The sequence below is a fragment of the Carassius carassius genome, chromosome 30 (assembly GCF_963082965.1).
Source record: "Carassius carassius chromosome 30, fCarCar2.1, whole genome shotgun sequence".
Taxonomy (NCBI): domain Eukaryota; kingdom Metazoa; phylum Chordata; class Actinopteri; order Cypriniformes; family Cyprinidae; genus Carassius; species Carassius carassius.
Window position 1 is genome coordinate 16057162 of NC_081784.1, and position 18515 is coordinate 16075676.

Sequence of the window (18515 nt, forward strand, 5' to 3'; positions counted from 1 at the left end):
GCATCTACAGCTTACCTTACTGGACGGAGTCTATCAGCAGCGCCAAAGACCTGCACAGAGAGACAGAGAGAGAGAGATCATTACTGATGCAGCTCGAAGCTCCACAAATTGAACCCCTGCTGTTCAGGTCTACATCTACCCACTCTGCCTTCGTCCTGTATTCCTTGAACCAAACGACTGGAAAAAAGACAATACATGACTTCTTAAATCACAATAGATCACATAAAAACACAGAGATCAGGGCTTAGGAAAGCTGTTACATTTAAAATAAAGTTTATATATTCAGGTCAAAATGAATTAGATGAAAATTCAGCATATAAAGGCTCATCGTCTTTATGAATACAAAGTCATCGTAATTTTCCCCATGAGGAAGCAGAAATGTGAAACTCAGTCTTGGGTAACACCAACACATCATTCTGGATCCTCATGCATGCAGCTTTATTTTCAGGAAAGGAGCAGCGCTCTATTGCTTGAGCCTGCATGAGATGTCCTAGTGAAGGGAATTCTAGGGCAAGAACTTGAGGGATCAGGGGGCCGCTGGTCCTTGGCATTTAACCCCCTGAGCCTCAATACTTTGGGCTTTTGCATCCCAACCCTGCATGTCAAACATCAATCCTCACGGATGTACATAAATAATGCAATGCTATTGGCTTCAGCTATGAATCATTCATTTATGTTATGGACCTATTTATGCATGCACACAGGATTGCAGACCCTTTTTCCATGTAACTTCATTCTTACACGTAAAAAAAAATACCACTGAAAGAGGAGTCCATGGTCATATTTACAGATGAGATCTGTTGCTCTAGATGAAACATATCTTACAAGGTTTTTCTGTAGTTCTCAGATTTGTCACTTTCAATCTTGTTTGCACCTCCCACTACCCATGTGATCGATCTGCCAATTAACACACCAGCAGCAACACTAACAACTCCACTTGACAGATTTCACAGTGGATGGTGTTTATAATCCTGTTGTAAACCAGAGTCTCCCACTTGGGGATACTGCAAGAATGGAAGAGAGAAAGAAAAAGACAGAGACAGAGCAAGCGAGAGTGATAGTAAGCAGTCTGCCAGCAGGTGAGGATTAGTAGTCCATCATAATGGGATTTTACCAGTGCAGTATGTAGCAAATCAGCACAGCAGAGAAGAGTCTGAGTCCAGCATTTCTACACTGACTCTCCAGAGCTCCTCTCTCTCACATACCCTTGCACCTGACCATTCTCAAGAGATATAGACAGAAACTTTGGCAGAGAAAAACAAGTAGGTGTGAGCAATAAGGTTTAATCAAAGTAAGTTTCAGCTGATAGTTTGGCAGAAAGAGCTTGCATTTACAGTTGACTGCTTATCACTCTCACTGAAGAATACAGGAAGCATACTGCAGGCAAATTCAAAAATGCATTGCAACTTTATTGACTAGACCATGATGATTCGATCATTTTTAATGTTAGAACTATTTTTCTAAAAACACTGTAAATGCATGTCTTTAACTGGCTTTTTTTTTCTTTCTTTTTTTGTCAACATTATTTCAATATAACTGTACTATCAGTGCTTTCCAAACATCTTTCAATTCGAAAGCACAGTTTTAGCAATCAAACGTGCCATTTGTATTTCAATTCAACTAATTTTTCAAGTTTGATTTCTAATTTGACAGCCCTAGTTCATTCTTAAAGGAGACAGTTCACCCTAAAAGATTCTTCCATTAATAATCCCTCAAGTTAATATAAACCCATACAAATAATTATAAACAAAATCTTTCTACACTGTATACGGTGCTACGACAGTAAACTGATGCCTAGTTCTAATGATCACATACTGACAGAAAGTACAAATGATCTGCAATAGTCATTTTTATTGCGTCCAGAGTAGACAGCCTGTAGTTGTTGTGACACAATGTGATGTGTCTGGTGTAGACAAGGTGTAAGACTTAATGTAATACATAATGTAATAATGTAATACATCTTTAAATATAGTAAAAAGAACCTCATTTGTTCTTGCACATCAAGAATGCATGTTTGAGTTTACGTTCACCATATTTGGATTAAACTGCTTGATTCACATGGATTTGGGATGCAAATGATTAATCGATTATTGGTTAATTGTCGATAAGAGATTGATCGATTAAGGCTGTCGATGGTCGGTTAACTGATTTAATGTTGGGCTGTGTGCGGCTCATGCGCAGAACACGTGCGAGCGGCTGTGAGTGACGGTGACCATATATAGATGCATCATCATTCATTCACAATGTACTAATTAAGCTTTTAATGTGATTTAAACTTTAAAAGTACATTAAAATAGAAACAACACAAAAGTTCTTTAACATGAAAAGCAATAGAAATGTAGTAACTAAGACATTTCATCAGATAACTGCGCTTTGCAGGGCTGCGTGACACAGGACAGATAGACTATTCATTCCTACAACTTGTTAATTCGTTCCTACGATATTAATTTGAGGAAATTGTCCAAGTTTCGTTCATTTTGTTCCCTAAATAACCCATGATTTAACTGAAATAAGGGAACAAATCAATAAATAGAACGAATTCTTAATTCATGAAATCTTTCATTTCCCTTCCCATGTTTACCACACACAGTAAGAGATACGATTAAAAGTGAAAGATAATAAAATAAACCTGCGAAATTACAGGGTTAGACTGAAGATTTAAGAAAAGAAACCGGCAAACCAGCTGTTTCGATCGCGTCTGAGCCTGGAGCACACATATATTCTAGCGATTCAAACTTACATCGCAGTCTGTTCATTATCAAAATAAAATAGAGTCAACTAAACATTTAAAAGGTTACACTGGTCAGTTTATGCTGTTATGCCAATGACGTTTTTGCTCATATGAAGAGGATCATCTTTTCTGTCTGTGTGAGAATGTGTAAGTAGTTTACATTATAAATAATGGTTTAACATTCAAATACATTGCGAATATGGAAACATTTGGATTTGTGTCGAATGTGACATGAGCAGTAATCTCCAAATAAATCTTTGTCTGCACGCACGCACGCACGTGCTGTCATGATGCACTTTATGTCGGATTTTTAAAAACAAATAGGCTAGGCCTACCAGAACGCAAAGATTCAAAATCTGAAATTTTCTAGAACAGAATCCAGCAGGATCAAATTAATGTGAGCAACAGTGTTTCACTGCAGCAGTGCACATCCTGTCATGCCAGTGACTGCTGTCTGCAATAGATGCATTTTGCAGAATTATGGTTAACGATTAATTGATTAATTGATCGTAAATTTAAACGACAATAGATTATGGAATTAATCTATATTTTACATCCCTACATGGATTAGTTTGACAATGTGTTTATGAACATTTTGAGTGGTCAAAGTTGTGGTGAAATGGACTATCAATGGAGGGACAGGAATCTCTCGGATTTTATTAAAAATATCTTAATTTGTGTTTCAAAGATAAACAAATGAGTTTGAAATGACATGAGGGTGAGTTAAGAGCCATTTGCTTTTTAGGAGGGTGAGCTAACCCTTTAAAAAGGAGTTTCAAGGCTCCTACATTAAGTTTTACTTCATCCTATCAGCTGCGCTCGAAGAAAGTGTCCAGCAAGTATGCTCACAAATCCTCTCCAAACAGAGTACAGGGTGCTGCAAGTGCCCCAGATTGAATTCACCATGTAAAATTGCAATCCTGAATCAAATTAAATGCTAGACTAAACTGCACAATATTCCACTGTCCCAATTACAAATTGGCCACTGTTTTTTGAGTACATTGAGATTGAGATTGAGTAATCATCTCATTGCACACAATGATGGCAAATCTTGCAGAGCTATATCCTTCAATCCCCTACAGAGGCATCTTTATCCATTTAAGTCACCATTCAAGAGTATTGAAGGGACAAGTTAACGGAGGCCATTGGAGGGAAAACATTCCACAACAACAAAAAAAGAGTGCATCTCTTATTAAGCAAGTACATTCACTTCTAATCAGAGAGGCTGAAGTTCATGAAGTGACATTTGCGAGCTGACAAGCACAGGGCCCTTCATGCTAATGCTATAGAGTAATTAATCTTCCCCCATTGGAACCCAAACCACTAAAGGTCACTCACAGACATGCTTTCTCTCTTTGTATATCTCTTATGCACAAGTATCTCCAAATGAACAGCAACAATCCACTGCCAAGACCAAACGGAGAGAGGAGGAGGCGCATCAAAACAATTCATTTATCTTCTGATAGAGTGTTCTGCACCTCTGCTTCTATCTGTATTTGTGTGTGCATTTTCTTTCACCCGTTGTTGCCATTCTTCTGCTTACAGGCGAGATATGAGCCTTACCTTGACCTGTGAATCACACGTGGAGGGGAAGTGCTGGCTTTTCCTGAGTTAATGCACATGGAATCAGCAATGGAATATTCTTCTCTACTGTGGGATCTATTCAACCGACACAGACCATTGATCATTCACTGCTTCTAAAACTCACACGAGCAGCGTGTGTGTGCATCTCATCTAAAGGAACAAGCCTTTCATTATAACCCATCTCTGGGTTTGTGTATGGAGAACACAGACTTTGTAACAGAAGATAGAAGGTCATACAGGTTTGGAACAAAATGAAGGTGAGTTAATGACATTTTAATTTGGGTGGACCACCCCTTGAAGGAACAGAAGAACATGCTGTCTGGAGACAGGCTGATGGTTTAAGATTTTGCTTTCATATGCAAGGTCAAATATACCTGCATGTCTCTCTGTATTTCTCCTACGTTCAGCTTTTCCTGATCTCCGTTGCATGGCCTAGCAGGAGAATACAGTGAGTAAGATGGATCCTTCCACTCATGATTGGTGGGCCAGCTGAGATATGATATCTATAATTGAAAATGGTTAGTGCAAGTGGGACACGTTGATTTTTGTGTGAGAATCTATGCACACATTCAATATGAGATTTCTCCACTTGCACCATTCTCAAGAGCTTTGTGACGGAAGAACATTTGCTGCATCTGTGATGAACAAATGAGTATATAAAAAAGAAAAGCATGTTAATACATGTCTGAATTTGCAAAAAGATAAATAAATTCTCTTGACTGCAAATGAGCCCCTTTGTGCAAGTATGCAACTGTGCTGGCTGATGAATAGGCACATTTGGGCATAAGATGGATCTCAGGCCTGTTTATCTGATAAAATGGCAAAAGTCTCTGCGGTCCCACACTAATAACAAGAAGGAGATCTTCATGACTGATTGCCGTGGCCTGCAGGCTTCACGGAATTGTGTCAGGACTATACAAACATCCTATGCAGATCCAATGAAGATTAAAAGGCAAATGTGGGACAGAGGCTTTGATACAGGATGGTGAGATCTGGTATTATATACCTTAGAGCAGGAAAGACCTAGCGAGATGCACAACCACCGATGGGCTTATGACATTCCCCTAACAGCCATGCATTTTCAATAAATGTAGAAGAATTGTGTGGATCCCAAAAAGCGGGGCAATTATTAAGCAGGTTTTGTCCAAGTCCACTTACCGTATTTTCCGGACTATAAGTCGCACTTTTTTTCATAGTTTGGCTGGTCCTGCAACTTATAGTCAGGTGCGACTTATCAAAATTTATTTGACATGAACCGAGAGAAATGAACCAAGAGAAATGAACCAATAGAAACATTACCGTCTACAACCGCTAGAGGGCGCTCTATGCTGCTCAGTGCTCCTGTAGCCTACACTGAGCAGCATAGAGCACCCTCTCGCGGCTGTAGACGGTAATGTTCTCTCTTGGCTCTAAATAATTGCGACTTATAGTCCAGTGCGACTTATATATGTTTTTTTCCTCATCATGACGTATTTTTGGACTGATGCGACTTATACTCAGGTGCGACTTATAGTCCTAAAAATACGGTAATCATTATTTGTAATTCACTGTTATTAAAGAACATTAACTCAACTAGATTTGCATTCACTGAAATGACATTCACATATTAAAGTCCTGCTTCACTGTGTACATGTACGAGAGAAACCTCAATGTGGCACATCCTCAGTTGAAGCAAATAAACACACACACACTCAACATTAGATAAAAATCACTTGAAAAGCACACACTATAGGTGTACAATCACCCCCTGCCTGCAAAGAAACATGCTCACGCTTCCTCCGCAGAACAGGAAAGGGAAAATAAACATAAAAATGCCACTTGGAAAGTGCACCGCAGGAGAAGTGCACACTCTTGCACTTTCTAACAAGAGGAAGACAGCGAGTGGGGCGAAGATTTATGGCGTGCACAACATCAGGAGTTGATAATTCTATTAGAGGTAGCACCTAGGATTAATTCACACATCCACTCCGGGTCCTCCATGTGAGTAAAACAAAAGAGTAAAACAGTTAGTTCTTCCCAGTAGATCGATAGAAGAGAGGCGGTAAGCTGACAAAACTACAACTACAATTTCTAAAAGCCTACATCAAAGTATTACAAGAGTGACCCGAAGGAAGACAAAACAAAACATGAAAAGCAGTAAATGTCAATCACCTGCTTTCAAATGGAAGCGTTACTACACAAAGCTGTAGTTCGCTGACGCAATATCACATTTCATAACTGTATGCGATTAATCATGCAGCCCTAAAAAAAAAAATATATATATATACATATATATATATATATAATAAAAAAATTCCACCCACTTTTTAAGCAACCTTCATTTCCAAAGTATTTTTCCCTTAGGGATTATTAAAGAGTCTTCTTTTAAGAGTTAAGACAAACCAAACCAGCTAAAAGGAGAATCATAACATTACAAAACTTCAGCAAAAAAGTATTTGAAAGTTGGATAAGAAGACCATAGATGAGAAATGACCAAGTTAAAATCAATGGAGAAATATAAAACTATTGATTTAAAGACACTGATTATATATAGAAACAATATATTTGACATTTACTGCAAAAAAAAAAAATAATTTTGACCGTGTAAGGAAACATCTTGTTCCTCATTTACAGCCCTTATTGGAGTGTGCAGACACTAACATACCTTGTTTGTGACTGTCAAATTGGTAGAGACTTCTTGCAGAATTATGGGTAATGTAGTTTACATAATGTAGTCAGGCTGTCCAGATGCTGCTCATGATGTACAGGAAGAATGACTAGCAAAACCATCTAGAGCCAACAAACAATAAATAACAAAATGAATAACTAAAATAAAACGACAAATGCATGCATAACTAATCATATGTTACATGAAAGCTGTGTCACATCCTCTGTATAGCATCAGATTACAAATCTTCAAAAACATCTGCAACAATTAAAGGTGCCATAGAAAGCATTGATACAATATTTTAAATATATAACTATTAGGGGTGTTCACGGATAATCGAACATTCGAATATTCGTTCTATTCTAATTATTCGATAAATAAAAATGATATTCGAATTTCGCAAAAAAACAAAAAGTTCATAATAAAACCTAATTTGGTCACTTTCTGTGATTCTCCACGGCATATTTGAGATGCAAGCAAAAAATAATTAATTAATGAATAAGGAGCCGTTCACATATCGCGCCTAAAAACGCGTGGAAAATGCTAGGCATGCCGCTTTCTCCTTCTTTCCAAAGCGCTACCGCGCGCCTACATTGGAAAATAATGAACTTGGGCGCGCAAAAGACGCGATATGTGAACGGCCCCTAAGAACTGCAGTCTTCTACAGTACTTCAGATATGCCGTGGAGAATCACATAAAGTGACCAAATTCAAGAACATTGTTGCGGCATCTCTCAAGCAACGAATAAACACCGCTAACTTGGAGAATGCAGTGAAAACTCCTCTTCTCGCGTCTGCCCTAGACCCTCGGCCCAAACATCTCAGGTTTCTCGATGAAAACATGAGAAGTAAGAAATTTTTTTTTTTTTTTTACATTATCAGAACATTTCCCTTGATGCGAGGGGAGAGGATGCAGCCGCCACGATGAAGAGGATGCAATGGCCACTCGTCGGAAAAGGCTGAGCCAGTTCTTCAGCGATGATTACAGAGAGTCCAGCCGAGACGAGTGGGAGCAGTTCTTGCTGGAGCCATGTATTCCACCAGATGAGTATCCCATTTAGTGGTGAAACGAAAACACGAAGCGCTTCACAAAACGTATTCGCTTAGCACACCATTATTTGTGAGTCCCGACAACGTCTGTGCCGTCAGAGCGTGTTTTCTCCGCGGCCGGCCTTATTGTTAACAGACTAAGGAGCCGACTTTCCCCCGATCATGTTTACATGCCCGTATTTCTTAACAAGAACATGTAAAACAATAGAAAAAAAAAGCAAAAAAGATTTGCTGACAGTTTAAAAGTTTCAAAGTTAAGTGTAGGCTACGTTCTACAATAGCCTAATTGCTACAGGCTGCTTTACGTTTTTTCTTTGTTCACTTTTTTTTTTTTTTTGTTCACTTTTTTTTTGCTTTTAATCTGTACTTTTGTTTGTTTGCACGCATTGTCAAAGGTTTTCAGCTACAAAACACGATGTTCAAAGTGACGGAAACAATAAATGTTGATGAAACTTAAACAAATATTCGAATATTCGTTTTTTGTGAGCTCAAATATTCGAATGTGATTTTTGCGGAAAACGCCCATCCCTAAAAACTATAACGTCATAGTCTGAAACTGCTAGTGTGGAGAGACGGTTTATGATTTTTTTTGGAATTATAAAACAATGAGTGAGTGGATTTTTACCATTATAGGCTGGTTGTTTTCACATACTGCGGCCACACAGCTGTGTTCAAACACCTTATAAAAGTGATTTTTGCATTCTATGGCACCTTTGTGGCTTTTATGTCATGTCTGAACAAGATTATCACACTATGGCCTTGTCCGCACGAATACATTTTCGTTTGAAAATGCATCTTTTTCTTTCCATTTTGGCCTTCCGTCCACACGTAGACAGAGTTTTTAGTCAAGGAAAACTAAGCTTTTTGAAAACGCTCTCCATAGATATCAGTGTTTATACTGGTATTGCGCACTTTCACACTATTGCTACAGATGTGTTACTTTGTACACTCTTCAGGCCATCCTTAAAAATATTTTGGTTTGCAGTAACAGTAATTAAAAAAAAAAAAAGGGTCGGTAGGTCGGTCTATATTTTGTTTTTCAAGTTTCAATGTAAAAAAAAAAAAGTAAATTTTTGTGATGGTGATGACGTCGGTATGAATTTAAACAAATTAGCATATCGTGACGTCACTGACTGGGTCTTCAACCCGTGCCTTCGGGCGCATCATTGCAAACCTCATTTTGATGCAGGCTATATAGACCACAAACAAATTTAAATCTTTGTCAAAAACATGTTTATTGCATGAATTTCAGGTGAGAAAAAAATGAGGTACTGTTTTACTTGCATCCACTGCTACGTATCAATGCAACCTACAAATGAGAGAACGTTTACTTTGCTTTCTTGGGTTGTCAGTTTTGTGAAAAAAATCCTGTTTGATTTGAGTGACGAGTGTTCATTGAATCGATTGTAAAATCGATTTTGCATGTCTAAAGTTTTATACGGCAAATAACACCAAATAGAGGTAAATCCACGGACAACAGTCAGGAGGAATGTAAAGATTCAATATATTGGTAAAGACCCATATTTCTGATGATTTATTGGCGTGAAGTTACGTGCAAAATGACAAACAGGAGTGCAACATTTTTGAAAAACAATAAGCAGAGTGGACTGCCATAATGCAAAACATTTACTGCAGGCTTCAACATGGCTGTGTTTACGATTAAATTTCAACAAAAAAAAATTGCATAGGCGATTTTCTTAGGCTATCAAAAAAAATATTTTTGCGAATATTCGTTGAATTTAAAATAAAAATCCACATTCGAATGCGCATATGAATTTTAGGTGTGCATTAATGTTTTTAAATGAAAAAATGTATCCTGTGTGACTGGTTTTCCGCCCTTTTTATTTATTTAACAATGCATGCATACATGATGCTGTTTTGTTTATAGTTCTTTAAGCAACTTAATAATAATTGGTTCATAAACATTTTAAATATTATGTTTTTTTCACAGTCATGTATTCTAATGCTTTGAATAAACATGCAGTTATATTTTGCTCGATGCGCTATCTTGAGCCTCAGAAGAGAAGCAAAAAGCTTTTCTTCACCTTAACTGAAATTATGCATTTTAAATTTGAATACAATTCGAATTTTGATCATATTTAAGTAAAAAAATTTAATTTAGTTTTTTCAGCTATTTTGAAAGCCCTTGGTCGATTCAAGCCCGAAACTGTATGAGACTGAATACCTGCTGAATTCACATTTCTGTTGTAAAAAGAGAAACATTGTGCAGAAGTATTAGTTGCTGTTATGCGCGTTTGTCCGAAGCTGCAGTTGCTGTGTGACGCCTGTTCAAAAAAAAAAAAAACCTGGACGTGCTCCGAGAAAAGGTTGTTAAAATCATTTTCTTATTTTCATTTTCGAAACTTGTGTTGGTTGATTCGTGCTTGATTCGTGCAATAGATTTTCAAACATAAAGAGACAGTCGACACGGTCACGGTTTTAGACTAGAGAGAATAAGGGATGGGAAAAGATCTGGGCACAGTTTTTCCAGAACTTTGTACCAAGTTAAAGCGGTGTCGAGCTGTTTTAATGAATTTTTTTAGATGTATTATGTAGGGATGTCCAGATCCGATCACGTGATCGGAAATCGGGCCCGATCGCGTGGTTTCAGACTCGATCGGAATCGGACGTTACCTCCCGATCAGGACTCGGATATATATATATATATTCTCATTAATTTTTAACACATCTTTTGTTATGCGGTGGCACAGAGTTAGACCCTTTTGACTCCACACAGAAACAGCGACGCGTGCGGCTTGACATCACTTTGTTTTCAATAGCTGGTGTGAATAAATATAGATTCAAACTCAAAGAGACATGATAGTTTGCGCATGACCTGATATTTCATTCGGACTCAGGATACAGCGAGATGAACATCACAGAGCGCTAAACTCTCATGCAGTGTGCGTTTCATTCATACTCGAAGCCGGAGCGCGCTCTCGCGCTGATATCAGGATATTCCTAATATGGACAAAAGCGTCCAGCTATGCTGTGGTGCTCACAGGAAAACAGAAACTTATGCAATCACGAAGACGTTAGTATACGATCACAACAATAAATTGTTCTTCAAGTCATCTCCAGCAGGTGATAAATAAAGTATGAACAATGCCGTGCTGATTGACATAGTATTTATTACAGTATAGAAACTATTCTGCATTATTATGTGATAAACAGTGTTTGTAGTATATAAACAAATCATTATTATTTGTTATTGTCCAGCATTTATAGATTTCTAAGCCAATTAAAAGCTAGAAATTAGAGAAAAAATAAAGTTGCCTATACTACCAGTCAGAAGTTTTTGAACAGTAAGCTTGTTAAGGTTTTTTTTTTTTTTTTTTAAGAAGTCCCTTCTATTCACCAAGCCTGCATTTATTTGATCCAAAGTACAGCAAAACAGTAAGATTTTGAAATATTTTTACTAGCCTATTTAAAATAGCTGTTTTATATTTGAATATATTTCAAAATGTAATTTATTGAACATCCTGGATCTGTTTTTTCGCTCTTCTTTATTCTTTTTTTATGTATTATAGAAGTATCGGATCGGGACTCGGTATCGGCAGATACTCAAAATCAAATGACTCTGACTCGGACTAGAGGACAAAAAAACCTGATCGGGACATCCCTAGTATTATGGTGCCCGAACCCGTATGACTTTGAACAGTGACCGCGAACATTTAGTTTACTGCAGCCGCAGCCATCATTACCAAGCGCGAACCGTTGACTCTGACAGTGAGTGAGAGCATGAGACGAAGCGAACGCACAGGTCACAGTGTGACATCCGTGTAAACACAGATGACGTCAAGGGGTTTTTTTTTAATCAAAGAAGATAGCCTTCATTTGTATGTAGGCCAAGGCAATTTATATATTTACAATACTTAAATATAATTAATAGTATTTTATTGCGTTTGTATTAGTTGTTTGAAGAGTAAAAAAATAATTGGTCGGTCTTAACGCAAATTTACAATCGGCAAGTCGGTCGGACTAAAAGCAAAAAAAAATAAAAAATTGAGTCGGTGCTAAATTGACAGGGTCGGTCGGGTTACGGCAAACAAGAATATTTTTAAGGATGGCCTCATATTACAGTCCTGCAAAGGTGAAAGCAAATTTACTAGCAATTGCTATTTGCGGCAAAACATGAGGGCAGTTGTGTTTTAGATGAGACATACAATCGTGAGTGTGTGCAACCTGGATGTGTCAGTGAATGTGGGTGGGTTCTTTTCATAAATACATTTTTTAATCCTGTCTGAAGAACTGCATAAAAATGTGTCTGTTCCGTGTGCATCATTCATCTGCAGTGAGCTTATTTGGGGCTTGGGCAAGCGCAGAAAGCGAATTTAAAGTTTTCTGATGTTTCAGTGTTTCAGTTTTAAAATGAAAATGCCATTTCGCTTTCATTTACATTAATCCGATTTTGCATCCGGATTAATGTAGACATAGCCTAAGAAACACACAAGCACAAGGAACTAAAGAATGAAAGACACACTAAAACACAATGTCCTGGCATTTGCTCTATCAGAGCTCAATTATTTCCAAATTACGAAGGCACTCCAGAAGAACAGAGGAGCGTAATAAATGGCAATGAGGCAATACTAATGTACCTCTCTTGTGCTCCCCACTTTCAGCCTGAGAAAACACAACAGTCCAACTCTCAGGCCTGGCTGAACACAAACCCTCTTGAAAGAGCCAGGAGTTAAGTGGGGGGGTTTGTGGCTTAGCTATTAATTTTTCCCTCTTCGGTTTTGTCTCAGCAGCCACACAGCAGCCTGGCTCTTTCAGTTATCGTAGGGCAGTATGTTCACAGCCTGTTTCTCTTCAACCTCCCCCGACCAATTGTTCCCAGCCTGTCTACCACAGGAAATTACACTTCCATCTTCAGGCTACGCACGAGCAGGCAATGCCTGCTTCCACATGAAGACCAAAAACAGGCAGGGGGAGAGTGGGAGACAGATGCAGCCAGACACGTAAGACAGGAGACTGGCTCTGGCCCCGTTTACATCTGGTATTAACATCCATCTCAGATGACCACATGAAAAGAAGCATTCAACCGAAACAGACTGACGTTCACTTGGTATTAGCATCTTTCATGACTGCCTCATTTTGGATTATGTCCAGAGGAGGCTCTAAGGACGCTTAGGGTTAGTGGTCTATTCATCAGTCTATTCAGAATTGTGATACTGATTCTTAAACCAACACTGATCTTTTACGCTTTGCCAATTTACAGGTGCACAACATTTCTCATCCTGCTGAATCTATGCTGCTGCTCCTGAATCATTGTGAATGCATTTTGTAAATGTGAATGTGCAATCCAGGCTCATTGGAAATATGGGCATGTGGTGACACTTCTGCAAAATGATGTTGCTTTTTGCACATTGTGCAGCAATTAGAGCTAAGTGTGTTCATTTTTATCTTAAATGGATGTGTGATTTATGTATTGCGGCTCCTACAGGAAACCTAACCAATAGTGAAATAGATAATGCTTGAATGCTGCCTGAACAAGAGACCTCCTTACTGATATGAAAGTGTTGACTGGTGTCACTATCTCGTGAACGCATGTTCACTCTAGACATTTTGTGTTTGAGAGGTTTCCTCGAGCTGAAGGGATCCCCCAAATTTGGTGTGGATTCACCACGCGGTTACAGAAATTTGGCCATTTAAAGTTTCAATGATTTTCCACAGACTTTCTCTTTAAAGCATTTCATCCAGGTCACCAGTAGCAAACAATGGAGCGCAGAAATTAATCCATGCTGATAATGAACGTGCATTTGTGCAGCTTGTCAGTTAACAACAGCTCTGTGTAGTATTGTTTGCTATTGGTGACCTGGATGAAACGCTTTAAAGATAAATTTGTGGAAAATCAGTAAAACTTTGAATGGCCATATCTTCGTAATGTCGTGGCAAATCCGCACCAAATTTGGGAGATCCTAAAAATAATTATTGGCTGATATTTATCGTGCACTCCTATTTATCAATAATAAAAATCATCAACAATGATTATCATTATCGATTAGTCAGGTCTGTCCACAGTGCACGCACAACTGCAGTCGGTCGCATCAAATCACATAACTGAATAACGCATTTCAGTGGACAAAATGCATCTACAAATATTGGAGGAAACAGAATGAGCTCCTGCAGGCAAAGTGCATGATACAAGCTGCCCAAAACATGATAAATCTTGATTTTAAGCTTCAACCTGATGCATTAGGGTAATGGCTTGCCTGCTAGGCGCATTTACTGATAACTGCGTTAAGTTGAAATCTTATTGAAAGAGCGCAGATGGCGCAGGTGCGCGTGTTAAACAGACGGAACACAGAGAGGCAAGAGAGACAAGCGCAAAAACATTAATTGTGCTGAAATATCTGTTGTTTAACATTTATATTTAGGCTTAAGTCAACATGCAGTGTTGAGTAATTTATGAGAGTAGGAACTGTGAAGGAACAGCAGCGTGTAATTGTCTGAATATAAATATCAGACACTTTTACGCTTTTACAGGATAAAGAAATGACAGTAAGAGGAGACTGACTGTGATTAAAGGGCACACAACGCGTGCTCCTGCAGAGAATTACTGTGATTTTATTCGTCTTTATTATCTTTATTTTTAAAAATTTTGATCTAGAGATTTAAACTATATTCACTATATAGCCTACAGTGATTAACAAATGTATTAAAAAAAAAATTATGTAAGGTTTTTAATCAATTTTGTAAGGTTTATGCCACTGCTACTCTTAACTAACAGTATTGGTGGTGGTTACCAAAATAATTTTTTAGCTTTTTTGTATTGGTTAGACCTCCAATATGCACACTCTTTTTAGTAACAGTAAAGCTAAATGTAAGCTATTTTTAATGTTATAATTATTACAGTTATCTGTGAAAAGGCAGAAAAAAAATTGTCAAGTGCTTTATAGTGTTTTTTTAATTCAGATTAGTCCCAATTAGTCAAAAAGTACATAAACATTGCCAGCAAGCATGTGAGCTGTTATTAAAGGCAAAGGAGGCCATTTTTGTTATAATGTGAATAAATACTATTTAGTTGTTTCAGTTTGTTATTTGTCCAAAAACTACTAAAACATTTTCAGATTTTTTTTTTTTGACAGATTCCTAAAATATTTGTGTTTTGTCTTATGACAGGTCGTCTAATGAATTGTTGAGCACTGTATGTTTTCATAGCATTCAGTTGGCACATTTGTTTTAAGGACATTGGGCAGAATGTGGAATAGTGTGTTTTTGTCAGTAAAATTAAAATAAAGAAAATAGGGGTTTTAATCCTATTAATCGAAAACATTAGTTCAAATAATCGTTAGTTGCAGCCCTAGTGTCAATCAATTGATAATTTGCCATGTAATCATAATTTGTGTGAAAAGAAACATTTTACTGACACTAGTGTTAATTTCAGCTGAATTATCAGTAAATTGTAAGTATAAACTGCAAACCCGTAGAGTACTACTAACTTATAAAAGTCGAGAACAATACAGTTAAGGTCTTTTACATAGATAAACTAAAACAATTACATTTTCTGAACAAGGAATTTAGTTTTCATTTTGTGTGACTCACCATTTCTGAGTAAACACAGCTATTTTAATAAATATTTTTGGGTAAAATGAGTGACAAACTAGGGGTGCACGATGTGTCATTTAAGTATCAATATCGCGATGTATGAAACCACGATAGTCACATCGCAGGATGTGCGATGTAGGCTGTCATAGTTGATTCGTTATTCATTAACTGTACGGGCCAGCTTCTCCCCGGCCCTTGACGCATGTGATTCAGAGAGAGAGCGAGAGAGAGAGCGCGCGATAGAGAGTGCGCGCGATAGAGAGCGCGCACGAGAGAGCTAGCGCGAGAGAGAGAGCGTGCGATAGAGAGAGCTAGCGCGAGAGAGAGAGAGAGCGAGAGAGAGAGAGCGCGAGCGAGCCCCGGCTGCAACACACCGTCTTCAAACAACACGAGCGTTGTCTTGCTCTCTCTCCCTCGCGCATATTAATCAATTGACACGATGGTGTCAATGTTTAAATCATTTAAAATGAGAATGTAAGTGTGCTCACCCCATTTTTGTTTGTAAGAAAAAATTAGATTAGATTTCATATCGCAATATATATCGCAGAAAAATAAAATATCGCAATGTAATTTTTTCCCAATATCGTGCAGCCCAAACATAAACTGACGTCATACACGTCACATGCTCTAATCAAATGTTTTCAGAAGAATCATTTCAACATGGCAGATACTCTGACGCGACCGGAGCTAACTTATGGAACGACTGTAAAATAAACCAAAATATTTGTAAAAGTTTTCTTATTCGCTTTTTGATCGTTTTAAGGATATCACAATCAATAAAATGTTTAATCCTTGGAATGCACTGTTTTTAAACATTGCAGGGAAGCGTGGCAGTTTCCAGTGCTTTGTTGAATTCTGAATACTAATTATTGTCACTGCTTATAGTGTAATGTTGGCATAATAATAGTGCCATGTTTTTTTCAGTCAACCCAGTCCTTTTTATGGTAAGTTTGTTTTATGTTAAGTACACCCATCTGGTAAATATAATTTTATTCATGCATGTGAATAAGCAAGCTGCTCACAGTAACTTTATTCATGATTAGGTTAAAGCTAAACAGACATGAAGTTAACAAGATTTAAAAGTGAATGAAATCTGCAAGGTTGTAGTAAACCTTACATTATGTTCTTTTTAACTTCTTTTTAGTTGAAATGCAAGTGGTATGATGTGTCCTCAGACATCTGGACAGACTCGTCTTTCTCTTCTAAATCCATTATTGGTAATATGATTTGTGTTTGTTTGTGGTTTTCTAGGTTTGTGCTAAATTTCACATATGACAAAGCAACATGCATCAGCAAGTTTTCAGAGACGCTGCATGACGTTCTAAATGTTAACGAGTTTTGTCCACATTTCTCAACACACAACTACCTCCATCACTGTATATAAAAATGTTAGCTAGTTTGTTTAACATCTTCATGTTTGCTTTGTCAATGAAGGATGTACAGGATGTCAACATGAAACGCACTGTTGCCCTTCATGCTCTACTGCTGTACATGTGAGGAGGAGCCACGGTCCTTCAAGACTTGAACTGTAAGTATTCAGTGTATTAACAGAACTGCTAGCATCAGTAAATGCACTTGTCTAGTTTTAGTAAGTTAAACCCTCTATGTTTATTCCAGATGAAGTTATTGGGCGAGCCATCACTTACACTACCATTGCAGTTCAATGAAAGCACTATACTAATGAAAAGTTGTCTAATGAAAGTTCTGTGAGCACTGCAGGAGTGATGAATGATCTTCCAGTGTGTTTGATATGTTCAGAAACACTTGTTCACGCAGTCACAGTGTTTTAAAAAGTCAAAAGTTATAATAGCAGTTCTGTACAACAGTTTTTTTTTTATGTTGAACTTCAGCATGATTAGCCTACACGTTATGCATACAGTAGGTGTGTTTTTTGAGCTAGTATTTGTATTCAACAATGTACTGCTGCATCATGCATATGTATGGTAAATAGTTTTAAGTACAGAGCACTTAAATATAAAATCAAACAAAATCTATACTTTTAGGCTGGACTTAACTGTAATTTATAATAATTGTTTTACATAAAATTAGTTTTTTACTTAAATGTTTTGAGGTAATGGTAAGCATTCAACTCAAATGAGATTAACAAAAGCAACAGAAAAAGGCATGTGAAGGACAGAAAAACCTTGAGTGGCACTGAAGGGGATAGAGGACATTGAAAGCATCTAACTAAAGGCACAAAGACGTGGCTGATAGAAGAAAAGTCAAAAAGAAAATAGGCCAAAGCAAAGCTGAGGGGCTAAGAGGCAGTCAAGTAAAGGAACAAACATTTGAATAAATAGAAATGCACGAACGTCTCTTCAAGCCGAAAGGTCTGGTTTCCAAATGGAATCTCATTACTTGGCTCTCAAGGTGGCATGAAAACTATTAGCACAACAGCTGGATTTAGATAGGGGAGGGAGTAAGAAGGAGAAACTAAGCGTGGGCCGGGAAAAGAAAAAGTGAGCTGAATAGACATGTCAGAGTAGCAGGGGGAATAAAGAAAGTGATGTGAGCACGGATGACAGGAGGGGAAGCGAGGGGTGTGGAACAAGAGTGTGAGAGGCACAATAACTTTAAACCTTTCACCTAATCCACAACAAGACAAGCAACAACATGCCAAGAAATTATCAGATCTCTTGGTGTTTTTTCTGTGACCATTATTGTGGGATGAACAAATGGAATGAAATTCCCCCTTCACATTATTATTTCAAGACTCTCAGAAAATGGTGACATTTCTGGTGTTAAAAATGTGGCATCTGAGTTCAAGAGTTAAAGGCATAGTTCACACAATGTTTTTAAAATGACATTTTTTGGGATTCTTTGATGAATACAATGTTCAAAAGAACAGCATTTATTTTATATTTTTTGTAGCATAACAAAAGCCTATAACTTTTGAATAATTAAAGTGCTTGCTAAATGAAAAGTATGAATTGTGAAGTGACATGTGGCCAAG

General features: G+C 37.6%; 1 protein-coding gene across 4 annotated transcripts in view; it reads right to left on the reverse strand.

Annotated features, from left to right (window-relative positions):
* LOC132110759 (bifunctional heparan sulfate N-deacetylase/N-sulfotransferase 2-like) overlaps window positions 1–18515 on the reverse strand; it is a 136921-nt gene that overhangs the window by 79353 nt on the left and 39053 nt on the right. For all 4 annotated transcript variants that reach the window (XR_009424679.1, XM_059517632.1, XM_059517630.1 and 1 more), the window contains one exon: window positions 16–50. The gene's annotated coding sequence lies outside the window, so the exon portion shown is untranslated. The remainder of the gene's footprint in view (window positions 1–15; window positions 51–18515) is intronic.